We start from the raw sequence: 23,036 nt of genomic DNA, 5'->3' as shown, positions 1-23,036 counted from the left end.
TGAATACACTCGCTTTGTTATTTACACAGAGCTCTAACTGCACCGTTATACAATATGCATATCCTGTATAGTAATGCACTCAGCCCTAATGGGCTCCCATACAAGGTAAAACAGTAAAACTAAAATTTTCATGCAATGGGATTATAATTCCATACAACATTTTTGCCCTGTTGTTTTACTTCCACAAAGGACATTTCATTTTGCATGACAGCTTCATTAGACACTTCAGACACTCAGATTTTGTAGGTCAGAAACACTTGGTGTTTCAAAATCAAAAAAAAAAAAAATTGTTCTTCCTCGGTAGCACCAGTCTGGATATTTTCCTTCACTTTATTAATATGATCACACATCTTACATAACAAACCAAATTATATAACAAACTATATTCTTCCTATCACATAGTCAATCACAGCTGCTGATTAGGGGAAATAAAACATCACAAATGAAACAGATTCAATGCAATTTCTTACGATCAATTTCTTTACAAGATGCTTCCATCGAAAAGTGCTATGATTTGCCCATTTATACAGTTGGTTCATTTTTACTGGTGCCATTCAGGGTAAGTACCTTGCTTAAGGGCACTAGAGCATGAGCAGGGATCACACATAATTTGTAACACTACATAGTGCTTCGAACAGCATTACGTCCGCATGCTTTGTACGAAAGACAAAGGCATTGATTGTGTAAACTTTGCTTACACCATGAACATTCAGGAACCAAACTATCAAAATATCTCCACCCAGGGTGTACTCTACTTCACCATTGTAAGACTTATGCTTCCAGAACACACTCTTGATATTGAATGGAAATATAAATTAAAATACAAGGAAGAAATAATTAAGAATTAACCCAGTTAGGTTAGTAGAGGGCACACAAAATGCATTTAAACACTGTGATTATTTATGCTTAAACACAGATTTATACAAATTTGTTACTGTTTCGCAATTCAAAAAAGTATGTCCACAAATGAAATATTAACAACGGGTTCATCATCATTAATTCATTTAACACCCCTGTAGTATAGAGAAATATGTTTTGTAGGCATCGGTGGCAAGTCGATTATTCATATGATACCCTTGTAAAACAAGCACCAAACTGATTGCTAATTAGGCACACCACCTGTTCCTCCATCCTTTACGGATAAAATCATGTTTGGTCTGAAGAAATACAGAATAAATAGGAAATCACAGAAAGTCAAATTAGTCACTCAGAAGTCATCAATAAGAGTGGTGAAAATGACTATATATATATATATATAGATATAGATATAGATATATATATATATAGTAGTGCTCCAAACATCAGTCTGGACTGCAGGCTGATTTAACATTTAGCATTTTGTCAAGTATGATTCCACAATCATGAGGAAAACACCCCGTTTAGATAGGGGCAAATCAGAAAGCAAGTGTTGATTAGGATATTTTCCGTGATTACAAATGGTTGATTAGTGAGACTCGTACATCTTCTGGACATCTGACTCAACTGATGGGCTTGCGGACACCTGGAGGAGCAGATGTTTTGCCCTGCATCTGACTTACCTCTCATTCACTATGGTTTTATATGTAATTGTCAATTTCATCTGAAATCCATATAGACTAAAACTGGAGGCAACCATAAGGGCCAAAATCAGAGCAACATTTATGATTAAATGAAGAATATAACAACAGAAAACTGTATTATTACAACGTTATGTAAACATTGCCCATCATTATTATTTTCAAAGAAAATCAGAGCTATCGCACAAGTGTTTTCATTAATATCCGAAAGTGACACACAGCGGTGTGTTGGTCCAGGAAGGCACCTGGCTTGGGGTGGGACAGGGTGAGCTGGAAGACTTTATTATACTAATTTATAGCTTCCAATTAACCCCAAACATTTAAACTCTAGCAATAAATAACGGAATTAAATGAAAATAGGCTTTCGGCTCCAAAGTGAACATAAGGAACAAAACTACTCAGAAAGGAAAAATGACACACAACCTCAAAGCCTTTGCCAACTCATCAGCAGTCATTCGCTGGGCATTATTGGCTGCACCTGGTACTTGTTGTCTTCTACTGATCTTTTTCCATCAAGGCCCCATGCTAGGTGATATAGCAGCTCCAGCAGTCCTTACTGAATTGGAACCATTTTCAACAAGTTTGGTTTGCTGGTCCAAGATGCCACATAAAAGGATTTGTTTCAATAAAAAATTAACATTTCTTTGATAGGCATGTATCTGCAAAGATAACATTAGAAAGCTAAAATAAACCTGTCTATTTAGGATTACTGAAATATTAATCATAACGTATGTATACTATAAACACATTACGTTATTTTTCTGTTATCAGCGCAACTTTTATAAGAAAATGCTTTGCAGTTTTGTACAGATATATCAATGTTACAAGGTACCATGTAGTTGTTCACACTTTTGAAGGTGCCCAAAAGCGCTGAAGTTTTATAAGCAAAATGTTTACAGCACGGATTTCAAGGAGCCAAGGAAGAAAAAAAACATGATCTCATGAAGGTTCCATCTGCACCATATCTCCTAGACATCAAATCCAGGCATATGGGCTATGCAGGTGTTTTAACCGTCAACACAGATAATCCTGCACGTTTCTAGCAAGATATTTTTTCAGAATCACCCTAGTTTCATTTCCATGACTGGGATTATAAAACAGAAAAAGTATATCTAAATTTAGCACAAATAAGTATTTCATTCCCTTACATTCACTTTGCCATTCCTTACGCCCTCACTACCCACTTTGAGAAAAAGATTTAATTTGCAAACTGAAACCTGCCACCAGGTCTGTAATTTCATATAAATCCGGTTTGAGTGAATCATTATCGAGTTATTAAGTAAAGCCCTTAAAATCGGAATTAAATGTGCACAGACATGAAGTGACTTTACAGAAATATGACTGGTTAATGCAAAACGTTACCGGGGACTTGCACATTAAAAAACAAACATTTAAAAGGTATTTAAAACGGAACGGTAAATTCAGAAATGTAAATTACATAAGTACTCTAAATATAAATATACTAGATATAAATTATATTTTATATAAATTATATATGTAATAGTTTTTGAATGATGAATGTGTAATTTTCTTTGGTCAATCATCTCATGTCTGTAAGGAAATATACTAAATATACTGAAGTTATATTAATCTATTAATACACTTTGCATGGCTCTGGGCTCTATTTTGAAGTTGGATTGCAGCTTGCTTGAAAAAATAAAAAGAATTTATATAAACCACATGTTTTCATTTCCCTGAGGAGTTTTCAAAAACATACCCATGTATATTGTAGTGGTTAGTACGTACTTAAAATGCAACCTCTATGGTAAATGGTTATATTTAGAATAAAGTGTTACTGCCCTTTGTATTATGTCATTGTTCTTTGGGATGAGCAAGAGCTCATTCATCTGTTGCATCACTTTTGAATCTCTTACTTATGCACCTGTGAGTAGGAAAAGTATGGCTCTCACTTGCCAGCAATGAGAAGTGCAGTTATTTATTTTATTATTACACTTACAGACAGTGAGGCCTTTTCAGCTAAGTAGGTCTGCACTGAAGACGTTTATCGGGGAGGTCACGTAGACATAGCATGTGGTTGGAGCACAGTTCCCAAGATGCGTATTCAAGTTGAACGAAAGATCAAAGAGGGGATGTCTTAGGATTCACTTACTGAGAAAACTGTTTAAATCAGGAGCTGAAAAACAAAGGCTGAAAACACAAAATCTGACAGAACAAGAAGCTGAGAGGAGAAAATCTCCACGTTGCTTCACTCGGTCCACCTGCACCGTTGATTGTACAGTGCGCCAACATACCGGCTCCTGTGTTTGTCTTGGGAATTTTATATGAACTGTCTTGCAACCCTTCCAGTCATGTCACTATATAATAACCTGAGACGCACCGAGTTCCATCATCTCCTAGCAACAGCAGCACTCATACAGTAGTTTGAGAATGTAGTGGATCCGATAAAAAGGGTACAATTGCTCAAGTACCAGTGTGATGCTGAAATGGGAATGTTAAATCATTAGGGACAAGCTCCAGTTGTTAAAATGCTCCTGATACTTTACCCTCTTCGTTCCTGCTCTGCATACAGAGTGTGAGCTGAGCTTTCTGGACACTGAGTCATCTAGTCTCCCAGCAGGTTTTCTTTCTGGCAGGATGTTCAGAAGCTCGGTGCTCCTGGTTTACATCAAGCGTGTTGGCCGATGTTTTGTTACGGACGGAGCTTCAGATGAAGGAATAAAAAGGCAGCAAGTCAACCCACGCAAAGGGAAACTGGTCATGTCGGAGCACAGGGGAGCCCTCTGTTGATTTGGCTGTGTGGAAATCAACGAATTATATCAAGTTTTGGGTTTCTCCAGGTGTCATCTCTTACTGATTGTCATTAAATCACTCTGGCAGGCTACTGAAGGACTATTTCATCCCGGCTACAACGGGAAATATGAGTGGCTTTTAAAAGTCATTACACCAATTCTTCGCATAACATGCTTAATTCATTTTATGAAATCACCCCATTAGACAAATTCCTGCTGTGAGGGGATTGAATTACTGCTACTTCCTGAAAAAAGTTCCAAAAATTTGTCACTTAAAATTGATTAAAGTAGCAAAAGAAAAAGTGCAGTGGTAACATTTGTATTTTCCATTATTTGTAATAAAAATCTAATTTCTATCTTTTCTTTAAATGTGATATTTTCATTCATATTTTCATTTTCATTAGATGATTACTGAGGGGGGTGCGGTGGCACAGCGGGTTTGGCCTGTGCCTGCTCTCTGGTGGGTCTGGGGTTTGAATCCAGCTTAGGGTGCCTTGTGATGGACTGGCGTCCTGCCCTGGGTGTGTCCCCTCCCCCTCCAGCCTTGCACCCTGTGTTGCCGGCTTAGGCTCTGGCTCGCCATGACCCCACTTGGGATAAGCAGTTTCAGTTAATGTGAATGTGTGTGTGTGTGTGTGTGTGTGTGTGTGTGTGTGTGTGTGTGTGTGTAGTTTACTGCAGGATTAATCCTTGCTGCTGCAGAAGTACACCTTGATCAAGGTACTTAGCCTAAACTGATACAGGAAAAAAATGTATCAATACAAATAGGTCAATTGTTGTAAGTAGTTCAACACTGCAAGTTGCTTTGGAGAAAAATGTCAGGTAAATATATTAATAATAATGTTGAATATGCTATTTTGATTGTGTTCCATTTATTTATTTATTTAAATGGTCTTTTTTTTTTTTTTTAATTATTGCATGACTTACCTGCTGTGTGAATGGGTACAAATTTCCAAAAGTTATTAGCCTATAGCAATTTTTCTTGTGTACAGGACTTCATTATATTTGGGGTGTGTATTATTATTATTATTATTATTATGTGCAGAAAATTTTGTGACAGCATGAGCATCCCATAAATAGCTAAACGCTAATTGCTAAAATATCCAGCATATGTGATTTGTATGATTCGTAGCTTGGGAACAACCCGAGCAGAATCTAGCAAGGCAGAGCTCCAGCTGTTTTTGAGGAGCTGAATGAGCCATGGAGGGGTAGCCCTTTCTCGGAGGGAACTGGCCAGAAGATCCAACATACTGTATGCCATTTCAGGAAAGAGGGGAAGACCAAGATTTTTAGGCCCGTGAGGGGTGTATACTTTGTTTAGATACTCCAGCACTCCTAGGGTGGCCCATAAGTCAGCGTGAGAAGAACGGGTGAACCTGTGTCTGTGAGCGGGTTGTGTCCACACCGTCCACCCTCAGACAGGCTCCCAGCGTGAGGCTCGTATGAACCTGCAGCTGGAGCTCCTAGAAGCTGAGCTTCATAGAGCAGGTATGATGGGGGTGGAACACGCAGGAGGAGAGATGAGGGCTCTTCACGATGTTTCTCTTTGCTTGCAAGCACCATCTCAGTCAGTTTCCTCCCAACACAGTCCTTGAAGACCCCTGGGTTTACACTGTTCCTCTGGGTTTCCCACGTCTCCACGTTACAGCAACTCTAATTTTCTCTCTAAAAAAAGGCATCAGCAATGTGACTCTGATGAAGATTTCTATTTTTTTGTTATGATACGGTCATGTGTTATTAAACAAACAAAAACAACTCATGAATCAATTCTTATTTGATGTTGTCATTACTGCTAATTAGAAATACTCAGTATATTCTTTGAGAATGATCAGTATTTTATTACCGATAATGTATCAGTTTATTAATTTGCCACGTGCTTCATGAACTAACACTCACACCTTGATTCAAAATTACAGTAACACTGAGACAGAGACGATGAAGTTCGTGAGTAGTTGCAGCAGAACTTTGTCTTACTTTTTAAACTTACTTTAACAGAATGTATGTATTCGTGGCATCTGTTTAGGCTTTTTTTAGTATGCAGGTTTTTGTTTATATAATTCATTACATGTGGTTTTAATGATCATTCTAAAATATCATTTGGAACTTAAGTTCATGCTTGTGCCTTACGCTAAATACGACCGAAAACCGAGTAAAGCAACCTACAGATTTAATACAACGGGCTACGGTGTTTTTTCATGTAGGAGAACGGCGTCGGAGATTCTCGGTAAAACGAACACACGTTTTGTTGTGAAATAAATGACTTGCTACTATAAAACTTGCTGTTATAAAATGATTAAGGGGGGGGGGGGGGACTTGAGAAAATTGAGATCCATTCCCAAATGAGGAGCTAATTTCTTCATTGGTGCTGGAGTTTTGCACCCAGAACTGGAAAGCTCCAGGGGTCTGGGATACAAAACAATGTTAAAGCACCAAGCACCCACAAAGGCCAGGCTACTTATACTAAAGGTTGTTCTTTTTTTTCTGTATGTTTACACTGCACAAAATGTGCCCTAAGGGAAACAAAGGTTGGGATTTAAATGATGAAAGCTGCGCAGATGAAAAGCAGAACAGATTAACAAGCTTTCTTCGCCAGTCCTTCTGAGACGTGACCTAATTGCAGCCAAGCAATCGCATAATAAAACGCACCACACAAATTGCGGGGAAAACTGTAAAATGAGATTGCGCAAGCCTCGCCAAAAAACTTGTAATGTCTTGAAATATCCGAGTTTTGAGATTACTTCCAGGGCCCAAACAATCCATTAGACAGGAGCTCTATCAGGCCAGGAGAGGCAAACTGCTTCCCTGCTGTGCAGAGGTGTTCACACCTCATCTGTGTTTTGGCTCCTCCATCAGCGCTACAGCAGGGTCCCCCCACCTTACCATCCCTCATCTCCAACTTGACTTACCACTCCCCCGTTTACCTGATCTCCAGCACAGATGCTAAGGTTGGCATGACTATGAAATGGGGGCAGGGACAAATCTATCACTTCTGAGATCTCCTCATCATTAGGGTAGTCAGATGTCTCCACGCGCGAGGAAGACACTCCGCATTTATCTACGAACCATCAGAGACGTGCATCAGTATGAAACCACAAATCCTAACAGTCACCTGATTTATGGACATATATTAATATGGGGCAAACAGTAAACAGGGTTCCTTACATAATCCCCTGAACCTCCTCATGAATGCCTAATTCTGGCACTAACTCCCTTAAAGCTGATACTTCTAATATACTGACACCTTGGGGACTGTTTAAAAAACAGAACGCAGGACTCCTTCATTGATATTCTATATAAATGTTGGCTCTTTTTTATAAAAGAAGTGCTCACTGGTATTTGCAACTGATTTAAAACATGATTTCCTAAGCAAAATGTCTGAATTAATCTGAATCTGAGCCACAAAGACCGACTTAGAAGACAGCAGGGACACTTGCTGACGTCTGACTACACATTATACTGAGAGAGCATTTTTTTTGTGCCTATTGTATATAAATGCAAAGAGAAGAAAAGTATACTGTATACCTCCAGAGATACATCAATAACATCAGTCATATCACTTGGATGCACAATTCAGCACCCATGTATTTATAATGAAAATGTGCTGTCCATGTATGATTTCTCCCTTAAAACTTAACATTAAGGCAAAATGTTAGCTTGCCTAATAGACATTAACAAGGTTTCCACATATGCATTCTTTAAACACTATAAAATAGTAAAATGGTACACCTTGCTTTGCACTAAATTATTATTATTATTATTATTATTATTATTGCAGTTATTTATTTTATTCTTTATTTTTTACAACACAGAGGCTTTAGCTCAACAGTACCTCAGTGTCATGTCTAGGCTGTATTTTGCCTTACATAGCCCCTAAGTGTATGTTTGTCATCAAAAACATTACGAGAGGACATTTCAGACAGAATAGAACAACAAATTAAATCTGTCAATATAATCTAATGCAAATGACTGGCACTCCACTTGACGTTGAAGCATCCTTGGTGACTTGAGCTGATAGGACACAAATACCATTCTTGCATAATGAAAAAGTACCGTCTCAAAGTTCACTCATTGTTTGCTGAGCTGCCCAGAAACATAAAAGTTACTCAAGTACCATGCATGTCCTATGAATACTCTAAAATAGTGAAACACCTCTGAGCAAATTAATGTAATCAATTTACAGTGCAACAGCGCTACAATTCCTTCCAAAATGCAGTCTGAAATTGGATGTTAACATTCAAATCAGCATTTGGTGGTCCAGATACTAGCCAGATGGAAATGAACACACTCCTTAGTTTGACTTTTCCCACATTTCGCTTCCAGATTGGGTATGCCCGGCTCAGAGAGACCAGCTCCTGCACAGTTAACATCCCTGCTGCCCAGATAATAAACATTACCTGATGCAAGGTATAGCATGCGAGTCCCTTCCCATGCCGTCTTATCCACACCAGGTTCCCAGGGGTCCCTGTAGAAACATCAGACACTGTCCTGTTTTGCTGTTTGTCAAGAACTTGTTGAAGGGCATTTTACTTCACTGAATAAAGAACTATAGAAAAACCTGTAAATTAAACACGTACCATATCTAAATTAAATCCCTTTGGCAAATAAATCATGTGCTGTGGTAGAAAGATGAATTAGAGTCAATAAAATCCATATACATGAGAACAGTCATTAAAACCTTCTTGTGCAGAGATCATTGCACTTCTTATAATGTGACCTGTCTCCTTTATTTCATCTGGATATGAATGCTTTTTCCATTTGTCATTCATTTCTAACTCTTACTCTCTCAAAAAAATGACTGTCCTCAATATGACTTTTCTGACACTCGCCCAGCTCTGTGTTTTGCAGTCTGGTCCAGTTTGCCACTCAAAAACTACAAAAATAGACAAGAAGGCAAAGTAAAACTACCCCTTTATTAAAACACATATACAGAAGGACAGGTACAGACATAACAATCAGAACAATATACTTGTAACTTACTTGGAACCTATTGCATTTTCTCAAACCTTCCACAGCTAACTGCGCTTTTTTTTAAACTAAATTTTAATTTATAAAATATCATCCACTGAAAAAGACTGCATTTAGTTATTTATTTAGGCCTATGCATGAAGAACAACCACAGAAATAATTAATCTGGCAGAAAAGTCAATACTGTATTTACCGAAGTATTGAAGCAATATACTGATTGCAGTTGGGATTCAGTGTATATTGCATGTAGGTGTTTGCACATCATTAAATGGAAACAGCTGTCACAAAATCTTATGAAAGCTGCAATTGAAAGGTTTGTCAATGCTGAGCACAATTGCACTGGCTGTGCCATCAGGCATTCATCTGTAAGAGAAGGCTTCAGAGAATAGATTTTCCCTTAAATTGCCACTAAAATATTCATACAATCCTTGAACTCAGATCAAAGGTCAAGTATATAATGACAACCTTGTATAAACTATTGACATTGTACACCACCCACCAGTCTAAATGCATTTGTCATTTTCAGCCATTCTCAGATTATATTACAGCAAAATATGGACAAAGTCTCATATGCTTTCAAGACTATTTCTTCAATGCATTTTCCATTGATGTTTCAGAAGGGAATGAGGGGAACGGAAAAATATTCATGTAGGAACTGTTCACATTTAAGGAATTTCTGTTCCAAGGCATTATAAATAAAATAAAATAAAAAATTCTCTGGATATAATCATAAAATATACAAATATGCTATGTGCAAAATCCAGATTATCATCAAGTTATTTTTAACCTCACACTGTTTCTTTTAACCAAATCATATCAGGAGCCGGAGAAAATATCGGGTACATGTTGCCTTCAATATATCCCAAAGAATCCAAGTGACTTCATTAACATGGGGTTCTGTCTGACTGCTGGGAATATATTATAATAAAACACACTGCATTGGAAATAAATTGCAGGATATTTTCCAGATTGGTCACCCTTCAGTGCCAGTCGTACGCCTTTACACAGTACTTATTAGCACTAACAGTTGCAGTAAATGCTCGCATTGCATTGCATGGCAAAGCTCCAGGGAGCGGGTCTCTGACCTACATCTACATGTTCATGATGTACTTTCACTGTGGAGGGGGTGGGGATCTTGGCCTGATTTCTGCGGTGGGAGTGGGGCTAGGCCAAAAACCTTCCGGGAGAACGTCAGAAGGCCCAAGATATGTACTTTGGCATAATGTTAGCTAAGAGTAAAAGGGCACTTTCTGCACATTGTGACACATGACAAACTCCAGCAAAAATGTCTTCCTTTAACCGAATCCCCTCAGTAACATGAACATGTGGTGAAAAGGTATAATAGTGCATCTCTACTCTGCAGTTCTCAACATGAGTTTTTTTTCTTTCAGTTTCCTGTCCAACACTGCAATAAAGACAAAATAGTGCTACTCTTAAACAAACACCCGTCTCCAAAATTAGAAAACAATTTATTTGCAAAGAGGGATAATTACATCAAATGAAGGAAGTTTTAAGTACATTTGCCATGTAAAGTAGGTTTTATAAAGTACTGAAATAGAGTTAATTAAATTTAAAGCCTTGTTATAGCTCATTATAAATCCATAATAAACCAGTTAAATTATTTTATAACCTTGCGAATTAATGGATTGCATTTTAAACAGTAATTAGATTGTAACTACAGGTGCATTTAGATGTGTTCATTTTCATTTTTAGTTTTCATCTCCCAAATGACCAAACTCAGCAATCATTCTCCATTATGGAAATCTGAAACACTGACGCTTGTTGCAGTGCAAGTATTCACTGCTGGTCATTTAATATCTGCATAGGACAATCACCAAAATAATTTTAACACTTATGACAAAAAGAGTGGATCAGTCAAGAAATAAAGAAAAACTATATGATTAATGTTTATATTTACGCTTACTCATTCGGCAGACACTTTTCTCTTCAGATGAACAAAATTGCATTTCACAAAACAAAGACCTTCATAAACAGTCACACTATTATCAAAGCACAGTTTGTTTGCCTGATACCACCACTTTATGTAGCTTTTGAAAATCAGGAGAGAAGTAAGTCTAATAGGTATGGGTTTTGAAACCCTTTCTTGAATACTCAAAGGGATTCAGCAGGTTTGAGGGAGAGAGGGAGCGCATTCTATGACACTAAAACCAAAACCAAGAAACAAACTTTTTTGATCCCTTGTGGGGGGGACCACCAAATACACGGAAGTCTCTGGAGGAAGACAGTACTCTTTTTTGGGGTGTAGAGAGTGTTTAAGTCCAATACATTTTAGGGTACTTGTCCTGTAATTGTTTTGCATAATTCAAGTGTTGAGCTTGATACAGGCTGCTTCAAGAACTCATTGGAGAAGAATGAGGAGGGGACACATGGGCAGGTCAAACACAACTCATACAGAGGTATTCTGGATCACATGGAGACCTCAATGGCAGAGGTCAGAAAACCAAACTGGATGGATTTTCAAGAGTCTAGCAAGGAATCACCATGGCCTGGAATTCAACCAGTACCTCACCACAACAGAATGAGGTGTGAGATAATGGAGGATCCTGTGAACCAGCTACTGAGATGTAGCTGACAGGTAAGACTGAAACCACTTCGGTGCCATTCCTTTGATTCCAGACTGTCCAAGAGAAGAAAGCAGGATGAGATGGTTGACAGCGTCAAATGCTGCAGGCAGGTTGAGGAGAATTAAGACTGAGAGAGTGGCCACTCTAACCAACTGGAGAGTCTCTGACACTGAATGGAGGGCAGCCTCTAAGGAATGACTAATTCTACATCCAAAGTAATATTTGTCAAGGAGAACATTCTGGGCAAAGAATAGAGTTCATAGGTTGTAAGGTAAAAATGATGGAAATTTTGGAAAGGAAAAGAAGCCCAAACAGGATGGATTTGCAAGAGTCTAGCAGGGAATCACCATGGTCTGGAACTCAACCAGTACCTCACCACTAGTCTAACCAATTTGTTTAACCAATTTTCTAAGGAGAACAGAGACCGGTTTGTAATTCTCGACTGCGTTTGGTTCCAAACAGTTCCTTTAACAATGGTCAGTTGTGGTTACTTTTAAAGGTAAATGATCAAGTTTAAACTTTTACTTGCAATATATCTTCAGATGAAGAAGGATACAGAAACCGAGTGAAAGTCAAATCATTTTTGGAAAACATTCTTCCTGTCCAAATTTTTGTACAAATAAATTAAATTCATCAATACGTCTGTCCATTATCGTTAACTGGTTGTCCGATTCACAGTGACAAATAATTCCATGTTTTTCTTAAATAGAATGTAGTTTTGTGTAATGTCCAAAAATACGCAGGTATTTAAAAATAAATTCAAAAGTTCACACTTTGATTTAACTAACCTATAATGATTTAACTAGCAGTACCCTGTTGTATCAAACAAAAGCAGTGAATGAAAGTGTACCCCTGTTCATTAACATACTCAAGCAAATCTATTGTGTAGCATATACAGATAAAGCTCTAACACCACTAACTAAATAAACTGATGTTTACTTGTACAGTTCTGTAATGCATGTGACAATCTGGTTGTGCAATCTTTCCATCTCGTTAAAAATATTCAGGGCAATTTTCTAAACTTTCAGCATGAAATTAAGATATGTAGGTACAGCTAATCCCCCATTTATATGTAGGTTTTCATCTTAACCAGTAAATTTGTGCACACTGTAAAAGCTGGGGGACATTCAGCTGTTGTAGACTTTGAGTTTTATAAAAATCTTTCAGGATATTGTAGTGCAAAGGACATTGCTGACAAATTGCTGGAGGGCTTAAGCGAAAAAACCAGTCCTAAGAATTAGACAGCAGATTGTCTGAAAATCAACCTAGATAACATTGCCGAAAGAAAGATATACACATACATGAAGCATGTGATGTGGATGAACCTTCCCAGAGTTTGTACTTATATATGGTCTGACCATAAATGATTTAACTGAGGTTTTCAGGAAAAACTTAGATACAAATAACACAATGCAACAAAAATTTTAAGTTGATTTATTTTTTTTTTTTTTTTTTGCCTTTTCCATTCAGTTTTGGTAGATTAAAAAGACTTTTGATGTTACTTTGTAAATTCTCTGCATTCTTGAAATCGAAAAAATTTTGGCGAATTTTGGCATCGGGTTTCCAGGAACCGAATATTCTGGTACCTATTGGGATCTGATGCTTCCTAGAATGTTTTGATATTTTCTACAACGTTCTGGTGCCTTCTACATTCTTCCAGTGGCTGTAAAGTAACAAACTAAAACTGACACTAAAGAAGAACTAGTGGTCTTTTTGTAATCGGGAAACTTTAATCATAACCAACACAAAAATTGGCATAACTAAGACCTTTGAAAAATTTTGTTGCATTGTGTAATAGAGCAAATAATATACTTGAGTGTAATTTTCTTTAAAGTTAGGCACATGTCATTCAAATAGTCAGTTAAGAAGCCATTTTTAATAACTGTAAATAAAAACGTTCAGAAGCAGAGTCATAAGTTTGTCAGACTAGCTGATCATGTTATACAGATGACATTGACTGAAACAGTGCAAGGAGGATCCTTCAGATTATATTCTCTTTTTATGTTTGTATACATACAATCTCCAACACATGATTTATGTAACGTCTTGTGTTAATAATAATCCCACAATCACATGCCTTAATTTAAGTTTTACGAGAAAGTATAGAAAAGTATAGAAAACTCCAAAAAAAAAAAAAGAAATTTTATTTTAAAAGGAATACATGTTTCAATGCATATTTGAAGTAATTGCAAAGCTGGGGAACACAACCTTCCACGATACCTTTACAAAGCTCTGTATTACAGAGGGTGAACCTCAGGGAATCTGTAAACAACATGATGTTTAGGCAGATTGAGGTAACATCTAAGAAAAGTAGCAGACAAGCAACTGCTATCAGATACAATGAAATTTTCAAACATGCTCCTGTCTGGAGAAAGCTGATCAGAGCTGTACTGACAACAGGTGCGAGTTATGCAAAAAAGTCTCTGTGCAGAAATTTATTCTCAGTTATGGAAAGGGAAAAACAAATCAAGATATTTCTTATTTATCCTTCCTCTTCGAGACTTGAAGTAGCAGATAGGCAATCAGTACAGCTTAATGCAACTTATTCATCACTACTATCCAGAAATGAAAGATTTAAAGGAATAACAGGAAAAATCGAAAACCTTGCTTTATCTTATGAGTTGGATGAGTGCCCCATTCGTCTTAATTTCAAACACAACAAAGTCTGGTGTGATGAAGCTATACTGACTTCAGAAGCCATGTCATTTACCAAAAATTGAAGGGAATCTCTTTTGCTTCCCGTTGTTTGGATATCCTCCTACTCGGTGCCTGCAAGTCAGATCCCTCCTCCTAAACCTGTACAGGGACGTAACATGCATCAACCAAGCAACAAAGAGGCAAGAGGGTGGTGATCCGTACATAGAAAGAGGGGCATTTCAGGAATCAGACCCATGGCTAGAAGACACTGGTGGTGCTCCTGTGTTCAGTAATAGTCTGCAGTTGGATTTTGGCAGCTCTCTTTGAGTCTCTGTTGGGTGAGACAGCCAGGAATACGCAAATACTGTCTGAAATATGCTCTCACATTCACTTTATTCAGAGGAATACACATAATCACAAATGTCAAGGGAGCCACGAGAAAAAAGAAAAGAACTTTTCAGAAGCTGGTAAAGAACTCATTCTGAAACTTGATGAGCTTGCTTCCCAACAGCTGGGGGCAACATTATATTTTCTGGAGAAGATTTGAAAGGTTCTGACATCAGCATCAGTGAATCATCATTGTGCTCTGGAGTGTGCACTGAAGTCTTTAAAGTGGAGTTTGGCTTACATATTGGCTTATAGTTGTGCATCTTCATATTTTGGAGTATCTGGCAACTTTCTGTGACTGCATCAAGCATTTACAAAAGAGCTCAAAGGATCCATTCTGGATCCCATGGTAAATGACTAAGGGTACCAAGGTTATCATGAAAAACATCAAGAATCCTCTGCTGAGAGGTCTATCAGTCTCTTCCATTGCCTTGAATCTCTTTGCTGTAAACAATGTCATACATTTTAAAGGTTGTTCTTTTTCTGCTCTCACACAGGTAATGCATACAGTGGCTGGATTTTTTTGCTGACATTGCCATCATGCACTCATGTGCAAGTATGTGAAAATAAGACATTTGCAAACTGACTATGTAAATAACTTGGTCTTGAAACATACAAATCAACACCGCCTTTTTCAGATGCCATATCTGTGGTACAAAAAGCCTATAACACAAGGTGTGCCATCACCTAGTTGGAGGTATTTTAATTTTTCAAGCTAAAAGGGCTCCTTGACTCTTTTTCAGACAGCCTTGACATCTATAAGCTTACACTGGCATGGCATGAAAGAGCAACTGCTGCTTTCTAGGCAACTAACTCCCACCTGTTGGATTTGAACCTGAGTCACAGCAGCCTGGGAGATCCAGGGCTGGAGCTGTTGGCTGCTGTACTGAAGAGCCCATATTGCAGGCTGTGGAATATGATGGGAGTAGGGCTGAGCACTGCCTCACTTTTATTTCCTCAGTAGAAGGTGTCAGAAATCCACGGGGCATTTTGTCCTCTTTTCTTCTGGCCACCAGGCTTTGAGTTCCCAGAAGAGGGCTTTGTGTCTTTGGCTCACTGCAAAAACTTCTGACACATGATAGAGCTGGATCTGAGCTCCAGTCATCCAGGGGAATCAGGACTCTGACTGTTTGTTGGTGAACCCAAGACTTGCCCAAGAGTACGGCTGAAGACTTGAGAAACTGCAGTGCACAATTGTTTTTATGGTTGTTTACTTTTTCACCTAGCCTGACCTTTCCCTTCAACTTTGTCTATCAATGTATATTTAAAAGAGCCCTACCCACCCTTTTTCTTCAAAGACATCACGTCAAGCCTGTACTATCCCCCTCAGAACTAGGGGTGCTGGAGCTGAGTGACAATATCCAAAAGGATTCAGAAGTTAGTAAGTGTGAAGCTGCCAGCTGTAAACCACTGAAAGTTGGGTTAGGAACAATCTTTTCAACTCTCCTCAGTCTTATCAGTTTAATTAGGCAACACCCAAATACAGAGCAATTAAAATATTTCATTCTTGAAATGTTCTGTATATAAATATCTACAGGAGTACACTGTATAACAGGAGTGTAATAGTGTACCACAGGTATACTCAGAAGACCATTAACTGTACATACATGGTTGAAGATTTGGAGTTTATGACTTTTGAGGAGCTACTATAGACTGTTTTCATCTGTCCGCAGACTGTCAGGCCATTAAATCACAGTGAGAGACTTTGTTATCCTTTCTCTGTCCCTTCACTCTAACCACTCTTACCTGAAAGAGTCAGCACTGAGCTGTCATCACCCAGGGGAGTTGAAGCTGATGCCACTCTCTGCTGACCTGAAGCATCCCAGTCTAAACTGGACTGCAACAAACACAGCTGCTGAGAATATTTCCATGCATGCTTGTCTCTTGAAAAATCCACTGGAAAAGGCTGGTCTTTCAATATACGTTAACTTTTTTCCTACACCTAAATCTGTATAAGTCCCTTATAGCTCATCCAAATCAAACCAATGCCATGAACACCAACACATGTATGAGGGAGTATATAATCTGAGTGCATAATCCATCCTGGGGTCATTTTTATAATTAATCATTGAGAATGTGCTGTAAAATAACACACCATGCAGAAAGGTGTCATGCTGCTATTACCAGTTCATTTCACATACAGCAGAACCTGTACTCGGACAGTTTTATTAATCTTGACCTTCAGTGACTGGCACAAGAATCAAACCAAATGAGTTTATTAATGGAGGCACGGCTTGCATGTGCTGGTAGAAAGTTAGTCATTTCTGGTCCAGAACACCTATACTGGTTTAGAAAGTTGTTCCACTGCCACAGAGATCTGGGTTCCTACACAGGACTGTATACCCTGCCTCTGTCACTCATTCCCTGTCTGCTGTTTCAGTGTCTTTGAAGTGCTATGGACAGTGCGAAAACAGGCCGTGGCTGAGGAAATGTAAGTCTTTTTGCACCAAAGAGCTGTCTGCACTTTTCAGAAAACCTTTAACTTACTCTAACATATAAATACGTTGGCTGCCTGCTAAACACAATCTCACACGTTTCACTCCTATACTGTATACGCACACCAAACTCATACACACATTATACTATTGGTGTACTATCAAATTTAAGATTTTTTAGTATTAAAATGTTACACAGAAGTGATTTTTTTAGGTATTGCTTCTTGAATATTTATTATGGACTGCCATGTAAATGCTGACCCCCAAACTGTAAGTGGATAACTATCTCTGTCTGTCTGAAAGATAACATGGAGTGATGAGAAGCAACCGTACCCGGATCACCCACAGAGATATGACAACGCACATCTTGTTGGGAGACTGAAGACACTGGGATTCTTTACAGAGAAGTAGAATACAGAGGAATCAGCAGGAAAATAACTAATGAAGAATGTGATCTTGGTGGAAGCCACACTCTTGGAATTTTATATGCCAACTGAATCATATGCATGCCTGTCACGACTCATCATTTCTTGGAGTAGAAATGTGTCTGGACTGGCAGGCAGGCACTCTGTCATTCTACAACATTCTCCTCAGCTGCTGTGGTGCCAGGGCAGATGTTCTATGATACGCTTACTGAGCCCCTTTACCCTGCCATGCTGGTTTTCCAGGATTCCACAGTGTTCTTGAGTGTTATGGACTAACCTGTTGTCACTTTGGAGGAGCACCGGTATTTTCTGCAAAGTCAAAGTCTTGCCATAGACAAATTCACACATGCTGACCCAAATGGGACACCAATGAATGTCTCCATGGCCAGTGCTACACTGATACAGACCATGTTGCTTTTGAACACTCTGACAGACAATGGTGCAAGAGTCTATAAAGTCAACACAATCCCAAAGCCATCAGGCATAAAAGATACTAAAAACACACAGACACAAACCAAAGAATGTATTGGGATCTCAGTCTGATGAAAAATAACATCTTCACATGATTTAACAGCCATTCAAAAGATCATTCCCCCGTACCATCAAACAACCGTTGATGTTCCCATAAGCCATCATTAACAACTGCCACGTCTTGGTTGGAGTTCATTCATTTTCCTCCTTATTTTAATTTAACATTTTGATCCAAGTGCTCCTTTGCTTTTAATTAATACCAGTGTCTTAATCACTTTCCTAGCTATTGGGTTCGGAGCTTCTGCAGGCAGTCTATGGTAAGGTTGGTGATAGAGAGCACAGACACATTTTCGCTCAATCAGCTGTCTTTAGCGGACAGTCATTTATTATTCTGAGATGTGTTACAGTGCGTCACAGTGCCGGTGATTTGGGGGGGGGGGGACTAATAACAACCTCCCGTTTCTCCTGTTCCTCATTACTCAGAAAAGCCCCAAAAAAAACCTCAATTAAAAAGTCTGCCGTATTAGTTTGGAAATGTTGTTTCAGAGACTTAATCATTGTTTGCAAGGACATTGTCTTACAATCCATCCATCAGAGTAACCATTCATTACCTTGTCTCTTATTTGTGATAGCTATTGCTATAGACTTTTGCCTTACACTTGCATTAAACTGGTTATTTTCACAGACTTGCCTATTCATGGTTATACTATACTAATAAAACAATAGATGACCACAATTATATGTGCTGATCATTGTAATTTTGGTCTGTCCTCATGTGACATAATGAAGTATCAGTGTTCTGCATTGTAACGGAGTATAACTGGTAATTAAAGGCAGTCCTGTAGTCACTCACGTTAAAAAGTAATAGACTTTTCCATAGTATGAGCAGAGTTCAAACAGAACAATTTAATAGACAGAGAACAGAATAGTAGCATTTAATAGCACTTCTTTCCTCAAAAGATAGACATTTCTTTATTGTAATGCAGCATGAAGGCATGGATAATAACCCATAAGAATTCAATAATCAAAGGGCCCTGCTCTGTGCTTGCATTTTTCATGTTGTTTCGCATCTTCAGAGGTTCTCTTAATCCTGGTTCCAAGCATACACTCATCCTGCTCTGACCCTACTCGGAGGCACTAAAATCCTCTTTTACCTCTAATGATTTGGATGTAATTAAATAGGCCCTGTTACCTCACCAAGATTCATACCACCATTGGTGGAAAAAAGAGCAAAAATCCAATCAATGAAGCTTTCTCGTGTCCCAGGTGACTTATTAAAGCCATTGCAGCCCTAAGAAGTAACACCTGGACATTTTCAGCAATGATTCACACACTGTCATGAATTGAAATGAAAGAATGAGTTCAAACTAAACATACACTTAAAGCTCAGGCTAAATGAAAGCTTCCACATGATCACAGAACCGCAGTTACAAAATTGCCTCTAATGACGATATTAAATGCAAACGTCGACTGGAAATACAAATGTGCAAGCAGCAAGTGCACTACTCTTTCACAGTGAAAAAGCATGTACCAAAAACAATGTACAATTAATTTGCTCTGTTTGCCTTTTTGTCAGAGTAATTCCATTCTTAAAATGTTGAGCAGAGTATGAGCAAGTCTTTCTCTTTTCCTGTCCGAGTTTCCCCTGCTCTTCAAGTTAAAAAGAAAGGCAACTCATGAGTAATATTACATCATCACAATCAAGTTGCATTATAAGTACATCTATTAAAACTTCAAGGTAATGCACAACAATGAAAACAACATATTTTATAATATTTGTAAAACAATTATTTCAAAATAGTTTTTCATGTTACATTTTCATTAACTCAACCGCTTCTTAACAACCAGAGTGCATCCAGGAAGCCATTCGAACATGAATGTTTGATCCCACTCCTGCTGTAGTGCCCTTGATCAAGGTCCTTACCTTGAATTGCTCCAGTAAAATTTACCCAGCCTTACAAATGGATAAACAACTGCAAGTAGAACAACATAGTGAGTTGCTGTGGAGAAGCTATGTCAGCTGTGATCTATAGTCACCCAAACTGGTGTCTGTGATTGGTCAAGATTGTCCATGTGACAGGAAGTAGGAAGCAGGAGGTATATGCAGTAGTTGTGTTCGCCATGAAAGAAGTGTGGTATCTTCATGCTTTTCGGAGCAAAAAACAGCAGGCAGTGAATAAAACACCTACTGTGAAAGCAAGATCATGCAACTGGGCAAAAATGCCATTGTAGTGAATAATAACACCAGTGTATACAAGAATATACATTTTCATAAACCATTCTAGTTTTTTTTTTTTTTGTAATGTTATCTTACTTTTTGAGGGCTGAGTACATATAGATAACATCTTGTCTGACACAGATATGTGTGCTTGTGTGCGTGTGTGTTTTCATCCAGCGTTTGATAAAATGTATAAAACCCTTGGAGTGCAGTTGCCTCGTTTATATGTTGTCTTTTTGAGCTGTTAATTTAGATAAGCAGCACAGCGAAGTTGGCGTTATGTGCAATAAGTTAGAAATGCACCTCAGGAGTTTTTCCATAAATGACACATAACACCGCCTTCACTGTAAATTAAAAGTGAAAACACACAGCTGAGCACTGAGCACCCAGTTGGGTGTGTGGGTGCTTGTGTGTGTGTGTGAGAGAGATTTATATGTAAGGTAGGTTAGTGTATGCACTCAGTGGCCAAACTATGTCTGTTTTCTCTCTGTTTGGCTTTTGTCAGAAGACATTAAAATGATCTACTGGTGACAAACCGTGGAGAGAAGTCAACAGAATGAAGAAGGAGCTACTCTTCCTTGGTCCTACGGAAAGGGCACTCTCCGGGAGACTCCCCCGACACAAAGCGCCACCTCTTTCTCCCCAGCTATATCGAATGCTTCATAAAAAGCACAATCAAAACATTAAATTTTCATGTGGATCCTTTCCATATATCCTTTATACCAGTAAAGGCCACTTAGCACATGAGCAGTCAGTGATCTCTTTGCTAGCTGAGTCACACTGCTGACCCATAGAGCACACGCTGCACTGATTAAGTCATCACCATCCAGTAGGGCAGACCCTTGCATAATAGCCTGCTTTATTAACAGGGTATTTCCAGATATATATGAATGCAAAATATATAGAAACCTAGCTAACCCATCAGTTGATGCTTGCATCATTTGAACTGTATTGTTCAGCTGTATCTCAGCAGACCCAATGTTTGCACTGTGAAAACAGATGTTAGTTGGTCTGCATTCACTCCCATGCATTAAATTCTAGTTCTTTATTACTCATTCTGTGCATTCAGCCTAAAGCAATGTATGTCAATATATGGTAAGAAAAACATTCAAACCAAAAAAGTTGTATGGCAAATATGCTACAGCTGTGTTACCCTTAGAAATGTGTCCTAAAGTGGAGGAAAAGTAGACTTATCTGAACAAGCTTACTTTGAAAATATGTCAAGAGGCTGGAGGGGAAATGGTTTGGGTTTCATTAAACATCCATTCATTCTTCATCAATAACTGCTTATTCAATGCAGGGTCACCGTGGTGCAGGGCCTATCCCAAAAGGAGAGAGCATGAGGAAGCGTACAGAATGGACGGGGTGCCTGCTTATCACGAGGCGAACACACACTCATTCAGTCAGACATACACACATTAAGGGGAATTTAGAGTCACCAGTTCACTGGAAATACATCTTTTGATTATTGGGGGGGGGGGTCAGAAGAAACCCATAAGAACACTGGGAGAACATGGAAACTTCACACAGACTGAGTTGGATTCAAAACCAGATCCAAACCCTCAGCCCAGGAACTCTCTACCCACTGTGTCACAATTCCGGCCAACCCGTTTGTATTTTTAACTCAGTTAAACCGTATGTCTAGAATGGTCATAATTCCACGCTTCAACACCACAAACACATTGCTGCCAGAGGTTCCAGAGATATCATTTGCACATCATTTTTAATTGAAACATCCTTCCCTTTATTGGCTTGGTGAATGATGAGAAATGCACATAAAAAATAAAATCCACAAGAAATTCAAACAATAGATTGAATCACAAAGGCATTGGTAAGGAGTTGGCAGAAGGCATCGTGGAAAACAAAAAAAAAGTGAACAAAAATTGTACCCCTTTGCATGGTATCCTTCCAAACAAAACAAGTTCACGCGTCGAACCTTAGAGCAGTGCCGTATCCCGTCTCCATTTCACATTATTAAAATGCCCGTCACAATGTTCAAATTTTGCACCATTCAAATTATATTATATTGCTACTCAAGGCAATTTACAAAGCATATTTACTTTATGATTAAAGTCCTATCTACCAAATGGGACATGACACTATTACCCAAGCTGTGCAAGGATAAAATATATGCAGATTTGCACTCTTGCTGACTGGCTGTATGTCTTTATATCGTGAAAGTGTGTTTTCATCTATACAGTTTTACTTCACAACACCTGGCCTCAGATAAACAACCTTTAATTCACCCCACCCCATTTAGGGGTGAGATATTATACTCATTTTCAGCTCTTCAGTATGCAATGGATTTGAACTGCACCAAAAATTTTAAGGCCGTGTATATTCTGAGAATTCATAGCTACCTGCCATGAATACTGAAGAATCAATGCTCACCACTGAAATATATGAAATTAAGTGCTGTTGAAATATGTGAATTTAAGTTGAAAAAAGACGGTTCCAGATAGTAATTTCAAATTACAATCACACAAGCATAGAAAGCTCACACACACAAAGATGTGCGAGTCGTTTAAATATCGCGAGTGCTGACATACACACATTGGAATGAGTGTAGAAAGCTGGGTAATGTGCCTGGTCCGAAAACATTACAAA

The sequence above is a fragment of the Scleropages formosus genome, chromosome 16, assembly GCF_900964775.1.
Source record: "Scleropages formosus chromosome 16, fSclFor1.1, whole genome shotgun sequence".
Lineage (NCBI taxonomy): Eukaryota > Metazoa > Chordata > Actinopteri > Osteoglossiformes > Osteoglossidae > Scleropages > Scleropages formosus.
Note: the sequence above shows the minus strand (reverse complement) of the source record.